At 43.4% G+C, this 17,531-nt stretch overlaps 1 pseudogene; it reads left to right on the forward strand.

The window, feature by feature from the left end:
* The first annotated feature begins 6,466 nt into the window (after positions 1–6,466).
* Positions 6,467–7,257, forward strand: LOC126009302 (cell division control protein 42 homolog; annotated as a pseudogene).
* Positions 7,258–17,531: the final 10,274 nt, after the last annotated feature.

Genomic DNA, 17,531 nt, shown 5'->3' on the forward strand with positions numbered 1-17,531 from the left:
ATTAGCACAAACCACCAGGATCAGGTTGCTGGGACTACAAGCCTGCCCCCACGTCAAATACAAAATGCTCAAAACACTGACAATTGTAACACTGCTGTGGCCTCTGGGAAAGTAAACAAGGGATTAACGTTCACACCCAATACCTTGAATAAGGCAGACAAGAGTAAGAAACCCTTACATTCCAGAATGCAAATAGAGAAACAGAAACCTGCATTTACTGTATTACGAAATTTAGGTAACTCATGCTATATGAACTCAATATTACAATGCCTGTATAATATTTCAGACTTAACTCAGTATTTTTATCATGATCATTATAAAAAAGACATTAACAAAGAAAATCCAAGCGGACATAAAGGTAAATTAGCAGAACAATTCGGTCATCTCATCAAAATCATGGGAGATGGATGTCATAGGAATGTCAATCCTGAATACTTCAAAGCAACAATTGGTTTACTTAATGACCAATTTGCCGGACACAACCAACAGGATCCTCACGAATTATTGATGTTCCTTATCGAGGGACTACATCAGGATTTGCTTACTGAAAATTCAATAGCAGATAAAACTATACACCTGATAGACAATGAAAAACATGAACAATCTAGGCCTAAACACCAAAAGGCTCACAAATCTCTTATATATGACCTCTTTCAAGGACAGTTCAAATCTATACTACAGTGTCTCACATGTCACCAAAAGTCTGAGGTATATGACACATTTGTTCAGTTGTCCCTGGCAATCAAGCCTACAGATAAATGTACGTTACAAGAATGCCTCGTTGAATTCTTTAAAGAAGAAGATTTGAAAGATAACAATAGAATTCATTGTAACAGCTGCAACACTAAAAGGGACTTTTTGAAGAGGACATACTTATGGAAATTACCTCCAGTATTAATAATTCATTTGAAACGTTTTGCTTTTGATGGCAAACAAATTAAAAAACTACTCACTTATGTGGATTTTCCTTTAGAAGACCTCAACTTAGCAGAATTCACTCAGGAAAAAAATTACAAAACTGAAAAATACATCTTATCATCAGTGTCTAACCATTTTGGACACTGTACATCATACTGTAATATTGACTCAAGACAACACTGGATCAATTTTGATGACAAGAAGATCAAGAAAATTCCTATTGCATTGGTAAAATCCACAGCAGCATACATCCTGTTTTATACTTCTCAGAGATCTACTATAAACGCTTAATAATTATTTATTTTATTTGTTAGTTGTCATTAATGCTTTATGATTCATTTCACAGGTACTACCGCTGAATAGGATTGAATATGATGAATCCCCATTGTAGTTGCTTGTATGATGTATTTATGTCTTAATACCACTATTGATCCAGGCTCACTCGAGAGAAAGCTTCTTCATCGTATTAAGGGTATTATATAGCAATATATTGAGATATACTCATCTAACAACTTTCACTCTTTTTTTTGGGGGGGGGGTTTTGGGCCACACCCAGTAACGCTAGGGGTTACTCCTGGCTATGTGCTCAGAAGTTGCTCCTGGCTTGGGGGACCATATGGGACACCGGGGGATCGAACCGCGGTCCGTCCAAGGCTAGCGCAGGCATGGCAGGCACCTTACCTTCCGCGCCACCGCCCGGCCCAACTTTCACTCTTTCTAATGTCATTGTTTTATTTGCCTCAATTTAGGCTTCAAGATGGAGGTGAATTCATAATTTTGACATAACAGTACCCTTTAGGTGGACTCTCTTTACAGTGCTCATCATTTATCGTTACGATAGAATTACTTGTCTCTACTTGTATTATTGGTTTCCTTGGTCGTATTGTGCATGAAATTCTCTTGCAGATTTACTCGACTATGCCTTAAAAATATATCTTTTGTTGTTGCTGGGAACTTGAAGATATTCATCTAAACTGTTTGCTGGCTATTGTATTTTAAAGCACTTTTTGTTGATTCAGCTGAATTTTTTTTTTTTCGCTCTATTTGGGATCCTTCCCAGCAAACATTTTTTGGTAAGTATGAGTGAGTGATGGCCATGTTTTTGTGAAATATGTTTATGTATGTCTTGTTGTGTGTCTGTATGTCTTACATGTTTTGTATATAGTTCTTTTTTCCTGACTTTATCTTCCCCAATTTATTCTTACTTATCCTTCCCTCTTTTTTCCTAGTCCCTAACAGTCTATTTTCAGGAATCCCTCCACATATGCAAATCATCGTGTGCAAATCATCACCCACAATGACAAGCCTCCTGATCTCGGACTGAGAAAGACATCGTAAACTGTTGCAGTGCTGTATCCTGCTTCTAATTACAACTGCTTTCCCTGACTCATCAAGTTTCTTTGGTCGGACTTTTGGGAGTTCTGGACTCCCCATCCTTTCATAATGGTTTTTGAACTTGGGAGAAATTTCAGCTCTTATAGTTTTATAATTGTAATCCTGTAAAGTTATATTTGATTCTACACTTTTGTTGATTACTGTAATTAATGTTTTTACATTTTAGTTGTTAATTCTCAAAATTGATGTGGTATTACATTAAGGTTTTACTTTTGTTACTTTGGATTAGGGGTTATATACTGTCATAAATAAGTTACTAGATTGTAATCCTGTCTGGTATTTTGGCCTTTTGTGTGGGCGCATCATTGGAAAAAATAGCAAGTGCAAAAGGTGGTTTTATCCATTTTGGATAGACCCTCAATTCATTTACACGGGGAGGTTCTCTGCCTTAAGCATTTTGTTTTGGTTTCGAACTTAAGCTCCCACCTAATAATCGGCCGTACATGGTTCTTCATTCTCGGACCTCTTATGAACTTCTGACTGGACTAGAACTCATCTTGGATTGAATTCAAGTACCTATGGATCTTCTTTACTATGGCGCCCATTGTACAGGTGTGTGTGCCTCTTCCTTCGAAATAGGGGCCTAATTCACTGCCTCCAAAGATGGGGTTTCTTTTTTTTTTTTTTTCGGCCACACCCATTTGATACTCAGGGGTTACTCCTGGCTAAGCACTCAGAAATTGCCCCTGGCTTGGGGGGACCATATGGGACGCCGGGGGATCGAACCGCGGTCCTGATCCTTGGCTAGCGCTTGCAAGGCAGACACCTTACCTCTAGCGCCACCTCGCCGGCCCCATATGGGCTTTCTTCTGCTCAAGCTGGACTGGAATGGAAAATGTGTTTCTTCTCGCCTGCTACGCAGCCTTGTGAGCATCTCATCTAAGGATCTCTGTCTCCGAATTACTTTCAGGCTTTGTGATTGCCCCGGGAGCTCCCCATGGCCTATTATGTCCTGAATCTTGGAATTTCATACTCGACTTCTGCTTTTCCAAGGGAATACTTACTCGGAATTGTTCATCTTGGACGCTGTAGATTTTATTCTACTCTGGAGCTTGTAGTTGATTCCTTTACATCTGTTTCTGGTTTTGAACACCCTGTGTTAGGTTAAAAATTTTTTTTCTATACTTTTTCCGGTGATGCACTTATGCAAACAGCCACTCTTTTACAATTGCTTAGTTATTCTTTTTACAATTATAAAAAATATTACTTACTTCTGTACATTATTATTGTTTCTTTACAAAAAAAGGGGGAATTGTAGTATATGAAAAAGTTTTCATAAGATTATCCTTGGAATTGTTGTATATAAAAGTGTTTCCTTAGGATTGTTCTGTGACTATTGCCCCACCTAGCCCTTCCAGGTGGGGCGCTGTGGAGTTGGCAATAAATAGTTTGATGGACAGGGGAGAGGGGTCCTTTTGCGAAAGCTGCCGACTGCAGGAGGATTCTCTCGCTCTCTTTGCCCAATCTTTTACACCCTATCCTTCTTGTCTGTGTGGATTATTATTTGCTGCGGATAAATATTACCAAGGTCTTCCCCCGAAAGGGGACAAGGGGATGGGAAGTAATTTCTCATTCTGGGGACTGTTCTTGGATTTACAAATACCCAGCAAAGTTAACAGCGAAGATATATTACATTCCTCTCTTGGGTTTGTGCGTTTTGGAGGACTTGGGAACTTGTTCTGATTTCTCTCCATCTCCCCTGCTGTTAATGTTTTCCTTGGTTTACCCATCTTTCTTTGCAATTTATTGGCTTGGCTTGGAGTATAGTGCCTTTAGGTTTCAGCCTGCTTTTGCCACCTGTGGTGTGGGGCTGGGTCTCTTCTGGATGTGGCTCTATGTGAGTATGTTGAGTGATGTAGCTGAGTTTTGGACCTTCCCTCGTCCTCAGTCAAGCCTGACCAATCACCACTCCCTTCAAGCCAGACAGTGCAGGTTCACTCTCTGGCCTGTCCTGGGAGCTCAAGGTTCCCTTGAATGTCTGCTTTCCACCCGCTCCAGTCCGCGACCTCCTGCACCCACTCTGGCCTGTTCTGGGAGCTCAAAGTTCCCTTGAATGTCCGCTTTCCACCCACCCTAGTCAGCGACCTCCTGCACTCACTCTGGCCTGTTCTGGGGGCTTAGGGTTCCCTAGAATGTCCTCTTTCCACCCACCCTAGTCAGCGACCTCCTGCACCCACTCTGGCCTGTTCCAGGAACTCAAGGTTCCCTTGAATGGCCACTTTCCACCAGCTCCACTCCAATTTTGATCCACTGGATGGTGACTAAGAAACAAGGAGTCAGTTTCTCTTCCTATATTGTTATGAGGACCAAATGATCATCGTGAGCAATGTGGAAACACTGGTGGCTGGAACTTAATGCATGTGACTTCCCATTTGCTCCCCTTCCGGTAATGTGGGCAGAGCAAGGCCAATCACCCCCATTGCCTTAGCACTTGGGACTTGTGTTTGGTTCCATGTGCCTTTCCCATGTATGGTGAAGTCACTCATGGAATGTCACATGAAAGACTTGCTCCTCAGAAAGTCAGGGTAAATCTTGGGGTTAGAGAAACATGGCAGAGCTCTGCTGCCAACAGAACACAGGAAAGCAGTTGTCAGTATTTGTCAAATCAAGAGAGTGCCAGGGCCAATAACATTCATTGTGTTAATTCATGCAGGAAATGTTCAACATGGTGCCTATCCGTTGTCACCTGTCCATCTGTAAATTTCTGATCCATGTCTCTCCTTCCTGCTTAAAGCAGGAAAGTAAGCATTCAAGCCAGCAGCCAAAACTCCATACGTTTGTCATCACCTCTGCAGCCAAGGATGGATCCCCAGTGACCTAAAACTCTATCTCTTAGCCTCTACAAAGACACAGATTTCAGAGCAGTAGGACTTTGTAAAAAAAAGTCACCAAAACTTTCTAATGCTACTGACCATAGTGTGGGCAGAGGGCCAAATGCCATTTCCATCCCAGTGGCCTTCTTAACATTGAAAGTTTGACCTGCCACCTTTTTTTCTTCTTCTTTCTTTCTTTCTTTCTTTCTTTCTTTCTTTCTTTCTTTCTTTCTTTCTTTCTTTCTTTCTTTCTTTCTTTCTTTCTTTCTTTCTTTCTTTCTTTCTTTCTTTCTTTCTTTCTTTCTTTCTTTCTTTCTTTCTTTCGTTTTGGTTTTTGGGTCTCACCTGGCTGTGCTCAGGGGTTACTCCTGGCTCCATGCTCAGAAATTGCTCCTGGCAAGCATGGGGGACCATATGGGACGCCGGGATTCAAACCGATGGCCCCCTGCATGAAAGGCAAACACCTTACCTCCATGCCATCTCTTCGGCCCCCTTTTTTTCTTCTATTCATCCCACCCATACATTCTCAGTTCCTAACATGCTACTCAGATGCTCCGGGGTTGAATGCCTCAATAGCTGCAATGCTCTGCCAAAGACACTGTTCTTTCAGGGCTTTTCATATCTTTTTTTTTTTTTTTTTTTGGTTTTTGGGCCACACCCAGTGATGCTCAGGGGTTACTCCTGGCTATGCACTCAGAAGTCGCTCCTGGCTTGGGGGACCATATGGGACACCAGGGGATCGAACCGCGGTTCGTCCTAGGCTAGCGCAGGCAAAGCAGGCACCTTACCTCTAACGCCACCGCCCGGCCCCGCTTTTCATATCTTAAGGAAAGTCTCATTGTTCTGATAATTGGAATTGATTACTCTGGATAAAAATGGGTTGCTAGGGGCTGGAGAGATAGCATGGAGGTAAGGCGTTTGCCTTTCATGCAGAAGGTCATTGGTTCGAATCTCGGCATCCCATATGGTCCCCCGAGCCTGCCAGGAGCGATTTCTAAGCCTGGAGCCAGGAGTAACCCCTGAGTGCTGCCGGGTGTGACCCCCCCAACAAATGGGTTGCTAAAAGGGAATAAAGTGATATGAATGGCACATATGCCCTCATTAACACTAATGCAAGCCACACTATCAAAAGGGGATAAAGTGGGAGAGAGAGAGAGAGAGAGAGAGTATATATACACACACACATATAAACATATATACATATATGCATATAAATTATTTAAAAATCAAGTGTTAGGCAGTGCTGCCAACGCCTTGGCCGAGAAGCTGAGGACCAAAAATAACAATACATTGGTGTATCAGCGGCTAGTTGGCAGGCCAGTTGCCTATTGGAAGGTCATCATTGAAAATAAAGCAGTGGATATAAAACTGTTTTAGCAATGCAGACAATTAAGTGTGTTGTTGTGGGCAATGGTGCTGTTGGGAAAACAGGTCTCCTGATCTCCTACACAACAAATTTCCATCTGAATATGTACCAACGGTTTTTGACAACTATGCAGTCACTGTTATGATTGGTGGAGAGCCATATACTCTTGGACTTTTTGATACCGCAGGACAAGAGGTTTATGATAGATTACGGCCACTGAGTTACCCACAAACAGATGTAATTTTAATCTGTTTTTTCAGTGGTCTCTCCGTCCTCATTTGAAAATGTGAAAGAAAAGTGGGTGCCAGAGATAACTCACCACTGTCCAAAGACTCCTTTCTTGTTTGTTGAGACCCAAATTGATCTCAGAGATGATCTCTCTACTATTGAGAAACTTGCCAAGAACAAACAGAAGCCTATAACTCCAGAGACTGCGGAAAAGCTGACCGGTGACCTGAAAGCTGTCAAGTATGTGGAGTGTTCTGCACTCATACAGAAAGGCCTAAAGAATGTATTTGACAAAGCAATATTGGCTGCCCTGGAGCCCCCAGAACCGAATAAGAGCCGCAGGTGTGTGCTGCTATGAACATCTCTTCAGAGTTTTTTCTGCAAAGCTGGTGTCAGCATCATGCTAAAAGAAATGTTTAAATCAAACTAAAGATTAAAAATTAAAATTTGTTTTTGTAATAATGACAAATGCCCTGCACCTACCCACATACACTCAAGCAAGACAGGCCCATAGGTCTGGCCTTTTCCCCTCCAAATATTACTTAATTTTGCGTAATTGTGTATTTGTCAGAAAACTGATCAGTGCTAGGTTTTTTATTGTTGTTGTTTCAAAATTTTTTTGTTTAAAAGCAAGGCATGCTTGTGATGACTCTGTAACAGACCAATTTGAATTGTTGAAACTGCTCTGGAGAGTTATCTGAGGCATCTAGTATTGTCATTTTTATTTTTGTTTTTTTTTTTCTGGGGGATGGGGGAGTGTATGTGGGGTCTTTTTATTTAGTCCTTTTTATTTTTATTTTTAAAATCAGTAACCATTGGATAGCCCTTAAGAGGAAGAGGATGAATTGATTCCACATTCTACTTCCTAAGTCTAGTTTAGAGAATATGAGAATATGTTCCCCATCTGGTGCTCTTAGGAAGGAGTATAGCAGATGCCTCCTTTAATAAACATACTCCTTTTTGAAAGTTGCCTTTTTTCTCCACCCCTGAGTAGGTTCAGTATTTGATGAAACTCATGAAAGTGGAACCTGTTTTGCCTCTCCTCTTTTCTAGGATGCACTATCTGTTGACTGTGACTTTCAAGGAAATTGGTTTGCCATTTATTTTCCTTCTTTTCCTCCCTGAAGTTAATTTCTAACCTCGCTAATAAATGGAAAGTATTGCACCTTTTGAAATACACCAAATGGATTAAAAACATAATTAAAAAGCAAAAAAAAAAAATCAAGTGTTAGGGGGGCTGGAGAGATAGCATGGAGGTAGGGCGTTTGCTTTGCATGCAGAAGGACGGTGGTTCATATCCCAGCATCCCATATGGTTCTCCGAGCCTGCCAAAAAAAAAAAAAAAAATCAAGTGTTAGGGTCCAGAACAATAGCACAGTGGGTAGGGCACTTGTCTTCACATAGCTGACCTGGATTTGATCCCCATCATCCCATATGGTCCTCTGAGGAGTGATTTATGAGTGCAGAACTAAGTACCACTGGGTGTGACCCAAAACAAACGAACAAAAAAGTCATGTGTTAGGTTACAACCTGCTTTCACCCTAAACAGATCTGGCTTCCTGCCTCTTTCCCTGCCCTCTTTATATGTCAAAGACTCACCTAAATGGGACAAGTTCCAGGAAAGACCTTTGTCTTTGCTTCCCACATCCCTGCTCAGGGAGGGGGTGGACTTGGTGCTTAATAAAAACTTCGGTTTTGGCAGGCATCACTCTTGCTCCATAAGGTGGAAAGCTCCCAGACCACATATGTTTCACCTTGTCAAGCGTGACCTGGATTATTTTCCATGGCAACTATTGCCCCAAACATTACTTAAGGGATTTGTTTACGACATGTGAAACCTTACAATCATGAATCATATAGTTGACATAGTTGATCATAATGCATTTGTTTTCGGTAAGTGAGAATAAATTGCTTTAAAAAAAAAAAGAAAAGGGCCGGAGAGATAGCATGGAGGTAGGGCATTTGCTTTGCATGCAGAAGGACGGTGGTTTGAATCCCGGCATCCCATATGGTCCCCCAAGGCTGCCAGGGGCAATTTCTGAGCGTAGAGCCAGGAGTAGCCCCTGAGCGCTGCCGGGTGTGACCCAAAAACCAAAAAAAAAAAAAAAAAAAAAAAAAAGAAGAAGAATAAAATTACACAAAAAGTACAGGAGAGCATATGTGCCAAAAGAGAACAACTTGCGGGCCGGGCGGTGGCGCTGGAGGTAAGGTGCCTGCCTTACCTGCGCTAGCCTTGGACGGACCACGGTTCGATCCCCCGGCGTCCCATATGGTCCCCCAAGCCAGGAGCGACTTCTGAGCGCATAGCCAGGAGTAACCCCTGAGCGTCACCGGGTGTGGCCCAAAAACCAAAAAAAAAAAAAAAAAAAAAGAGAACAACTTGCTAAGCCTGTGGCTACCTGTGCAAGTACCACAACTGACTTGTAATGACCTCCCACAGCCAGAAATAGATGCACCACCAATCTTTACAATATCATCACCACAAACAACAAAAGAAATGAAGGGATAGCAAAGAAAAATATTGAAGGGCTAGAGAGATACTACAGGGCTTCCAGTGCTTGTCTTGCACACAACCAACCCTCAAGCCCACCAGGATGGTCCTTCAAACCGACTAGGTTTTCTGAGAGCAGAGATAGGAGCAAACCTTGAGTGCTAGCAGGTATGACCCCAAAACAAAACAAAACCAAAAATTAAGTCTTCCATTGAGATCCATGGAGCTGGTCCCACTACTAGGTATATTGGCACAAACCTAGACCTGAAATTGCGTTTAATGATTACCATTTTTAAAGACAGCACTCAGGGACAGGATTAGAGAGAGGGATTTATTGTTGTTTATCTGTGAAAATGAAACCAATAATACCAGTGAAGGCCAGCTGGTCCATTAGGACTTTCTCAGGAGTTCTCATTAACCATCCAGAGTAAAGACAAAACTCAAGGCAGCTTTGTGCAAGGCAGTCCTGAGAAAGAGCAGCAAAGTGACTATGCATAAAGGTTAGTAATGATTTTGTTCTTATTCATTCTGAGAACTATCTGACCAAGAGAGATCCCAGGGTTGGCTATGACTTCCTGTCCAGAGGACTGGGGGAAAGTACAGTGTCCTTCACTTCTGTTTTTCTACACTGGCTGAAACTTTTATGTTGTTTGTGCTGTCATAGTGGGTGGGGGCAGGTTACTCCGTACCTAGCATGGGACTCAGGCCTCACATATGCAAGCATGTTCTCCACTGCTTGAGTCTCTTGCCAGCCCCTTGTGTTCCAGTCTCTGTCTCTTAAGCTTTTTCCACACGCAATCCCTTTTAAATTTTCTGTTTTTGTTTTTGGGCTATATCAAGTAGTGCTCAGGGCTTACTTTAGGTTCTGTACTCAAAGATCACTCCTGGCAGGGCTCAGAAGACTGTATATATGATGCCAGGGATTGAACCGTGATCCACCATCTGCAAGGCAAGTGCCATACTGTGTACTATTTCTTTTTCTTTTTTCTTTTTGGGTCACACCCCAAAAAGGCAGTCCTAACCCCGTGATGCTCAGGGGTTACTCCTGGCTATGCACTCAGAAATCACTCCTGGCTTGGAGTACCATATGGGACACCGGGGATCACACCTTTATCTGTCCTAGGTCAGCATGTGCAGGGCAAATGCCCTACCGCTTGCACCACTGCTCCATTCCCAGAAGCCAATTTTTAAAATTCATATATTCATTTAAGCAACATGATTACAAACATGTTTGTAATTGGGTTTCATCATTAAAAAAAAAGTACACCCTTCTCACCAGTGCAACCTTCCCGCCACCAGTGCCCCCTAACTCCCTCCTCCCCCACCCCCTGCCTGTATGAGAGTCACCAGGTGTGGCCCAAAAACCAAAATAAATAAATAAATAAATAAATAAATAAATAAATAAATAAATAGGCTTCTGAAGGCTTTGTCTCTGTGAAGGGGAAGTGCAGTAGTCTCTCTCTCTCTCTCTCTTTTTTTTTTTTGGTTTTTGGGCCACACCCGGCGGTGCTCAGGGGTTACTCCTGGCTGTCTGCTCACAAATAGCTCCTGGCAGGCACGGGGGACCATATGGGACACCGGGATTCGAACCAACCACTTTTGGTCCTGGATCGGCTGCTTGCAAGGCAAACACCGCTGTGCTATCTCTCCGGGCCCGGAAGTGCAGTAGTCTCAGGAGCTTGCCATGGTCTGATTCTTTTTCATGCCCTGGTACTTCATCCAGATCACTTCCATTGCCTAATTAGAACTGGTTTCTCTCTCTCTCTCTCTCTCTCTCTCTCTCTCTCTCTCTCTCTCTCTCTCTCTCTCTCTCTCTCTCTCTCTCTCCTCTCTCTCTCTCTCTCTCCTCTCTCTCTCTCTCTCTCTCTCTCTCTCTCTCTCTCTCTCTCTCTCTCTCTCTCTCTCTCTCTCTGTTTTTTTGTTTTTTGTTTTTTGGGCCTCACCCAGTGACGCTCAGGGGTTACTCCTGGCTATGTGTTCAGAAATCGCTCCTGGCTTGGGGCACCATATGGGATGCTGGGGGATTGAACCTTGGTTCTTCCTAGGCTAGTGTACCCAAGGCAGACGCCTTACTGTCTGCATCACCACTCCGACCCTAGAACTGGTTTCTTACCTGCAATTCTCCAGGAATGGCCCTGTAATACCCATGAAAGCTGCCCTTATGGAGAAATTCTTGTGGATACAAAGTCCTAGTTTTTCTATAGGAAGGAATAACAACAGTGATTTCTTTTGGGTCTACTCCATCCAATTCTCAAAATTGTCTTTCTCAGATATTTGTGAAGGTTCCATTTCAACACTAACCCAGGGCTTAATGGGCAACCATCACAGGAAGGCTGAAAGATGGAGGACTTATGTCCTCCAAACAGCACAGTTACCAGAAGGGTTTTTACAAGAACGAGAACAGGGAAAAAAGGATGGGCACCAGAATGAACTATAAAATACCCTCATGGCAGGTCCACTGTGCACATTCAATTTCAAGAACAAACCTAAATGAAGTCAAGGGTTGGGGTTTGGAGAAAAGGGTAAATTAAGGATAAACTGACCTGGGGGGGGGGTCACACCTGATAGCACTCAGGGGTTACTCTTGGCTCTGTGCTCAGAAGTCCCTCTTTGCAGGCTCGAGGGATATACTGATACACTTTGGATATACTGATCTTTGTCCCCAGATCACTAATATTTTAATATTCTTCTCCACTCCATTCTTTCCTTTGAAGTGATTGTAGTCTATCTTTTCTCCCTTGTTTTCCCTAATAAAGACAAACAAGCAAATAAAACACTACTTCTTTTTTTGTTTGTTTGTTTTGCTTTTGCCTTTTTTTTTTTGTTTTTTGTTTTTTGGGTCACACCCGGCATTGCTCAGGGTTACTCCTGGCTGTCTGCTCAGAAATAGCTCCTGGCAGGCACGGGGGACCATATGGGACACCGGGATTCAAACCAACCACCTTTGGTCCTGGATTGGCTGCTTGCAAGGCAAACGCCGCTGTGCTATTTCTCCGGGCCCTTGCTTTTGCTTTTGTGTTCACACCTGGAGTGACAGTGCTCAGGAGTTATTCCTGGTTCTGCACTCAGGAATTACACCTGCTGGTCTCAGGGACCATATGGGATGCAGGGGGTCAAACCTGGGTCAGCCACATGCAAGGCAAGTATCTTCTTCACTGTATTTTTCCAGTCCCACTGCTATTGGCATGTTATCAATAAAGCTCTTTCTCTTGACCTGTCATCGTGTCTCATTTGACTAATTGGCCTTCCAGCTGCAGTAGAATCCAATCTTAATGAGCCAACACTTGATAGAGAAACTTGGGTAAGGACATTGACAACAGTGAGGGTCCCCAGGTGACTTATGTGAAGTGGGGAGGAGAGAGGCAGCAGCCTAGAGAAGGGATCTGCCACTTTCTCTCTATCTACCTCTATCATCCCAGCTCCTAAGGGAATTCTAGGACTGTTAAGAGTGTGTGTGTGCAGGAATCAGGTGCAAATGCTGGCAACACATGTGCCCGGATAGCACATACATGAGCTTCCTTTGTTCCAAGTTGACTTTGTTGTTGGTGTTTTTTGGGGGGGTCACACCAGGCAGCACTCAGGGGTTACTCCTGGCAGGCTCGGGGGACCCTATAGAATGCCTGGATTTGAACCACGGTCCTTCTGCATGCAAGGCAAACACCCTACCTCCATGCTATCTCCCTGGTCCCCAAGTTGACTTTTATAGGTTTTCTGCAAGTTTGCCCATATTGCAGCTTTCTACCTAGGTAAGAGCCCCTGACTAGGTAGTTGCTGAGGAGAAGAGTTCAGAGCAGTTTGAATTTGATATTCCTTTAGTGGCCTTTGTTCCTGCTGAAGCTTCTTTCTGGAGGAGTCCAGTTTTCTCTGGACCTGCTGCAGAGCAAGGTATCAGGAGGCATTAGTTTCTGTGTTTATAAGGTGGGTCTCGACAGCCTTAGGGCTAGTTGGTTTTATTACTTCCCAATAACTCATTGCCATGGGAGAATTCTACCTACTCACCTGCTTCAGACAAAACTCAACAGGGCCTCTTTGTCCTGGGGACTGGTTCCTCTTTCTCCCATGGATGCCTGCTGCTTCTCATGCCACTCCTGATAAATCAGAGAAAACAGCTGGAATAAGTTAGTCAACCATGGCCAATGTGTGGCCATCTCAGTATCTGTGAATGGAAAAAGATGCCTTGGGGTATGTGCCCAAGAAACTGCTCTCCCCTTTGGGCTCCAGTTCTTTTTTTTTTTTTTTTGGTTTTTGGGTCACACCGGCGATGCTCAGGGGTTACTCCTGGCTCTGCGCTCGGAAATTGCTCCTGGTTAGGGCTGGAGAGATAGCATGTAGGTAAGGCACTTGCCTTGCATGTAGAAGGACAGCAGTTCGAATCCCAGCATCCCATATGGTCCCCTGAGCCTGCCAGGGGTGATTTCTGAGCATAGAGCCAGGAGTAACTCCTGAGCACTGCCAGATGTGACCCAAAAACCAAAAAACAAAATTAAAAAAAAGAAAAAGAAATTGCTTCTGGCTTGGGGAACCATATGGGATGCTGGGATTCGAACCACATTCTGTCCTGTATTGGCTGCGTGCAAGGCAAACACCCTACCGCTGTGCTATCTCTCCGGCCCTGGGATCCAGTTCTTTATGAACTTGGGGCACAGTGAATGCTTTCTAGGAGTGGGAAGACCCATGTGGATTTAATACAACAGTGCTGGTGAGTTTCTGTATTGGTCCTTAGTTCCTAGAGTCTTCAATATTTTCAGAAACAAAAACATTGCGTACTAAAAATGATGAGACTCAAGAGTTAGAAAGATAGACACGTTTTTTATAAAGCAGATTAAGAAACTCCCAAGCAAGGTGGGAACTTAGCATAGGACTAAATTAAGTAAAATTCTTTTTGTGAAGTTTTTATAGGAAAATTGGGTCTTTCATGCTTTTTAATCAAATATCAGAGGATTCCCATTTGTTTCCTGGAGATGTTTCATTAATTTAGGGCCTATTTGTGTTACAAAGATAAGAATAACACCCTGGGGCCTGGAGAGATAGCACAGCGGAGTTTGCCTTGCAAGCAGCCGATCCAGGACCAAAGGTGGTTGGTTTGAATCCCGGTGTCCCATTTGGTCCCCATGCCTGCCTGCCAGGATCTATTTCTGAGCAGACAGCCAGGAGTAACCCCTGAGCAACGCCAGGTGTGGCCCAAAAACCAAAAAAAAAAAAAAAAAAGAATAACACCCTGAAATTCCCACTAAGTGGGTTTTATTTTTGTTTGTTTTTTGGTGATGCTCAGAGGTTACTCCTGGCTCTGACCTCAAAAATCGCTCCTGGCAGGCTTTGGGAACCAGTTGGGATGCTGGGGATCAAACCAAGGTTCGTCCCAGGTCATCTGTGTGCAAGGCAAACACTCTACTGCTGTGCTATCACTCCGGCTCCACTTAGTATCTTTTACTTAACACCTTTTAGATTACCTATTTGACCTTTAGACTAAGTACAGTCTGTTATCTCTGGCATAAAGCTCTGGATATAACTTGTGGCAATGAGAAACTGGTGATTTCAGTCTGAAGGAGTTCCAGGAAATTGCCAGCATATTTAGATTGTAGGATGGTAAAAGTTAAAATGGAGGGGCCTGAGAGATAGCATGGAGGTAGGGTGTTTGCCTTGCATGCAGGACTGTGGTTTGAATCCTGGCATCCCAGATGATCCCCCGAGCCTGCCAGGAGTGATTTCTGAGCATAGAGCCAGGAGTAACCCCTGAGTGCTGCCGAGTGTGACCCCCCCAAAAAAAAAGCTAAAATGGAGTCATTCAATGTTATTATTTTTGTTTCATTTTGTTTTTCTTTTGGGGCTACACCCAGTGGATCTTAGAAGTTACTCTTAGCTCTGCACTCAGAAATCACTCCTGGTAAGCTTGGAGTCCATGAAATGCCAGTGATAGAACTCTTGTCCATCCTGGGTCAGCCAAGCAAACACCCTACCTGCTGTGCTATCTCTCTGACCCTGAGTCATTCCATTTTTAAAATGACTCCATTCAGGGAAAACTAAAGCTAGTTTTAGTTTTTTAGATCCAACTTTTAGCTGAATCTGTGAATCAATTAATCTGTCTGTATAATCACATGTCCGTTAATTTTGAATTGGGAAAGGTGTTCTATGATAGATTAAATAACAAGGTTTAATTTGAAGTCAATGAATTCTAAGAATAGGTTACGTCCTTGGTGTGTACACCCAAAGTGACCTATTTTTTGCTTCCTCTTTGTCGTTTGAGACCTGGTCATTTGTTTAGAGATTAAGACTTTGCTCTCTATCTGTCTATTCTTGGGTTTCAGGGTGGGGGACAGGAAGGGATATGCATTTGGAGGAGCTCCCTTTCTGCTAGGAATTTGGTTTTGTTCTATTTGTTTTTGTGTTTTGCATTCCTGGGAAATAAAAAAATAAGAAGAAACAGCCTAGTCTTGAAGTAGGCTAAAGGTATGAGAACCATACCCTTTTGAGATAAAAATTTGAGCTTTGTGAAGACGGAGAAAGATAACACCCAGAGAAACCAGTGGACCCCATAAGAAAAGGAGAAGCTACAGAACAATCTACAGGTCCTGATAAGTAAGAGCACAGTGAGTAGGATGTTTGCCTTGCACGAGACTGACCCGGGATCATTCTCTAGCATCCCATATTGTCCCCCAAGGCTGCCAGGAGCAATTGATTTCTGAGCACAGAGCCAGGAGTAACCCCTGAGTGCTGTCAGATGTCCACCCTTCCAAAAAAAAAAAAAAAAAAAAGCCTGAAAGAACCAATAGGAATTTTATCACAGGACTACAATACTGTGGCTACCTGCTGTACAATAGCTCTGCCCCCTTCTAAAATTGGGCTATAACCACTGGACCACTTTTAGTTATGGATTCATAAATAATGATTTTTCTATTCTAGCACTGGTTTGCATATGTACATGCTAGAGTCTGAGACCAAAAAGCCTCAAATTAAATACTCCCTAAATAAAAATTTAAATTATTATGCTATTTTACAGTTCAAATAGGTTTATTAAGACTCGGTGTTAAGGGGCCTGAGCACTAGCACAGCGATTTACCAGGGGCAAGACCTGGGTTTGATCCCTGGCATAGAAAGTTGTCTCCTGGGCCTGCCAGGAGAGATTTCTGAGCACACAGCCCAGGAGTAACCTCTGAGTACTACTGAGTGTGGCCCAACACCCCCCACCCCCCCCAAAAAAAAACCCCAAAATGTTACAGTACAGAAATATGCTAAGAAAGGTGTAGGTTTGAGAATTGTATTTTTTTTAATTTTTGTTTTTTGGGTCATACCCGGCAGCGCTCAAGGGTTACTCCTGGCTCTATGCTCAGAAATCGCTCCTGGCAGGCTCGGGGTACCATATGGGATGCCGGGATTTGAATCACCGACCTTCTGCATGCAAGGCAAATGCCTTACTTCCATGCTATCTCTACGCCCCCCCCTTTTTTTTTTTTTTTTTTTTTTTTTTTTTTTTTTTTTTTTTTGGTTTTTGGGTCACACCCGGCAGTGCTCAGGGGTTACTCCTGGCTCCATGCTCAGAAATTGCTCCTGGCAGGCACGGGGGACCATATGGGACGCCGGGATTTGAACCGATGACCTTCTGCATGAAAGGCAAACGCCTTACCTCCATGCTATCTCTCCGGCCCCAGCCCCCCCTTTTTTGTCCTCCGCTGTAGTCTTAACTGGTGGCTGCATTCATAGTGGCAGCAGTTACAAAGGCAGATGATTAGCCAAGAAAGCCTTGACCTTTTCAGCAAGTTGGAAGGTGCTCTAGGTCAACACAGACAAAGACAGCACCTGCTTCTACCCACTGATGATAAATATACTGAGGCACTAAGGGAATAAATGGGAGACTTATTTGCAGACAGAGATTGGTGACATTTCAGACCCTCTTTCGGAAGTGAGCATGCAGTCTGCTCCATGGTATCCAGCACTTCCGGGCTATAGATGCTGCCATTGTTGAATACCTGCTGGATGATCAGCCCCAAGTAGAAAAGGGAGATGTTCAGTATGCTCAGCAGTATGGTTGATGCCTACTTTGTTTCCAGTCTTGATCAGCTGCATTGTTTAGGATTATGATGATGCCTCTTGGTGATGATACATAAAGCCTAGAAGGGGAGGTCTTTTGGGGCCCAGACATATATTTTGGACTGGCATAGTGACCTAACAAAGTGCTACCTGCATGTGTAGCAGCTGCACCTTATTGGCCAGCAGTATGTCCCTGATCAGAAAGGTCTCCCTTGAACATAAAGGTCAGATTTTTCTATAGATGCTTCAGCATTTCTCCAATGTGAGGTTGTTCTCTAGGTGCTCACAGATGGCC

The sequence above is a fragment of the Suncus etruscus genome, chromosome 5 (genome assembly GCF_024139225.1).
Source record: "Suncus etruscus isolate mSunEtr1 chromosome 5, mSunEtr1.pri.cur, whole genome shotgun sequence".
Classification (NCBI taxonomy): Eukaryota; Metazoa; Chordata; class Mammalia; order Eulipotyphla; family Soricidae; genus Suncus; species Suncus etruscus.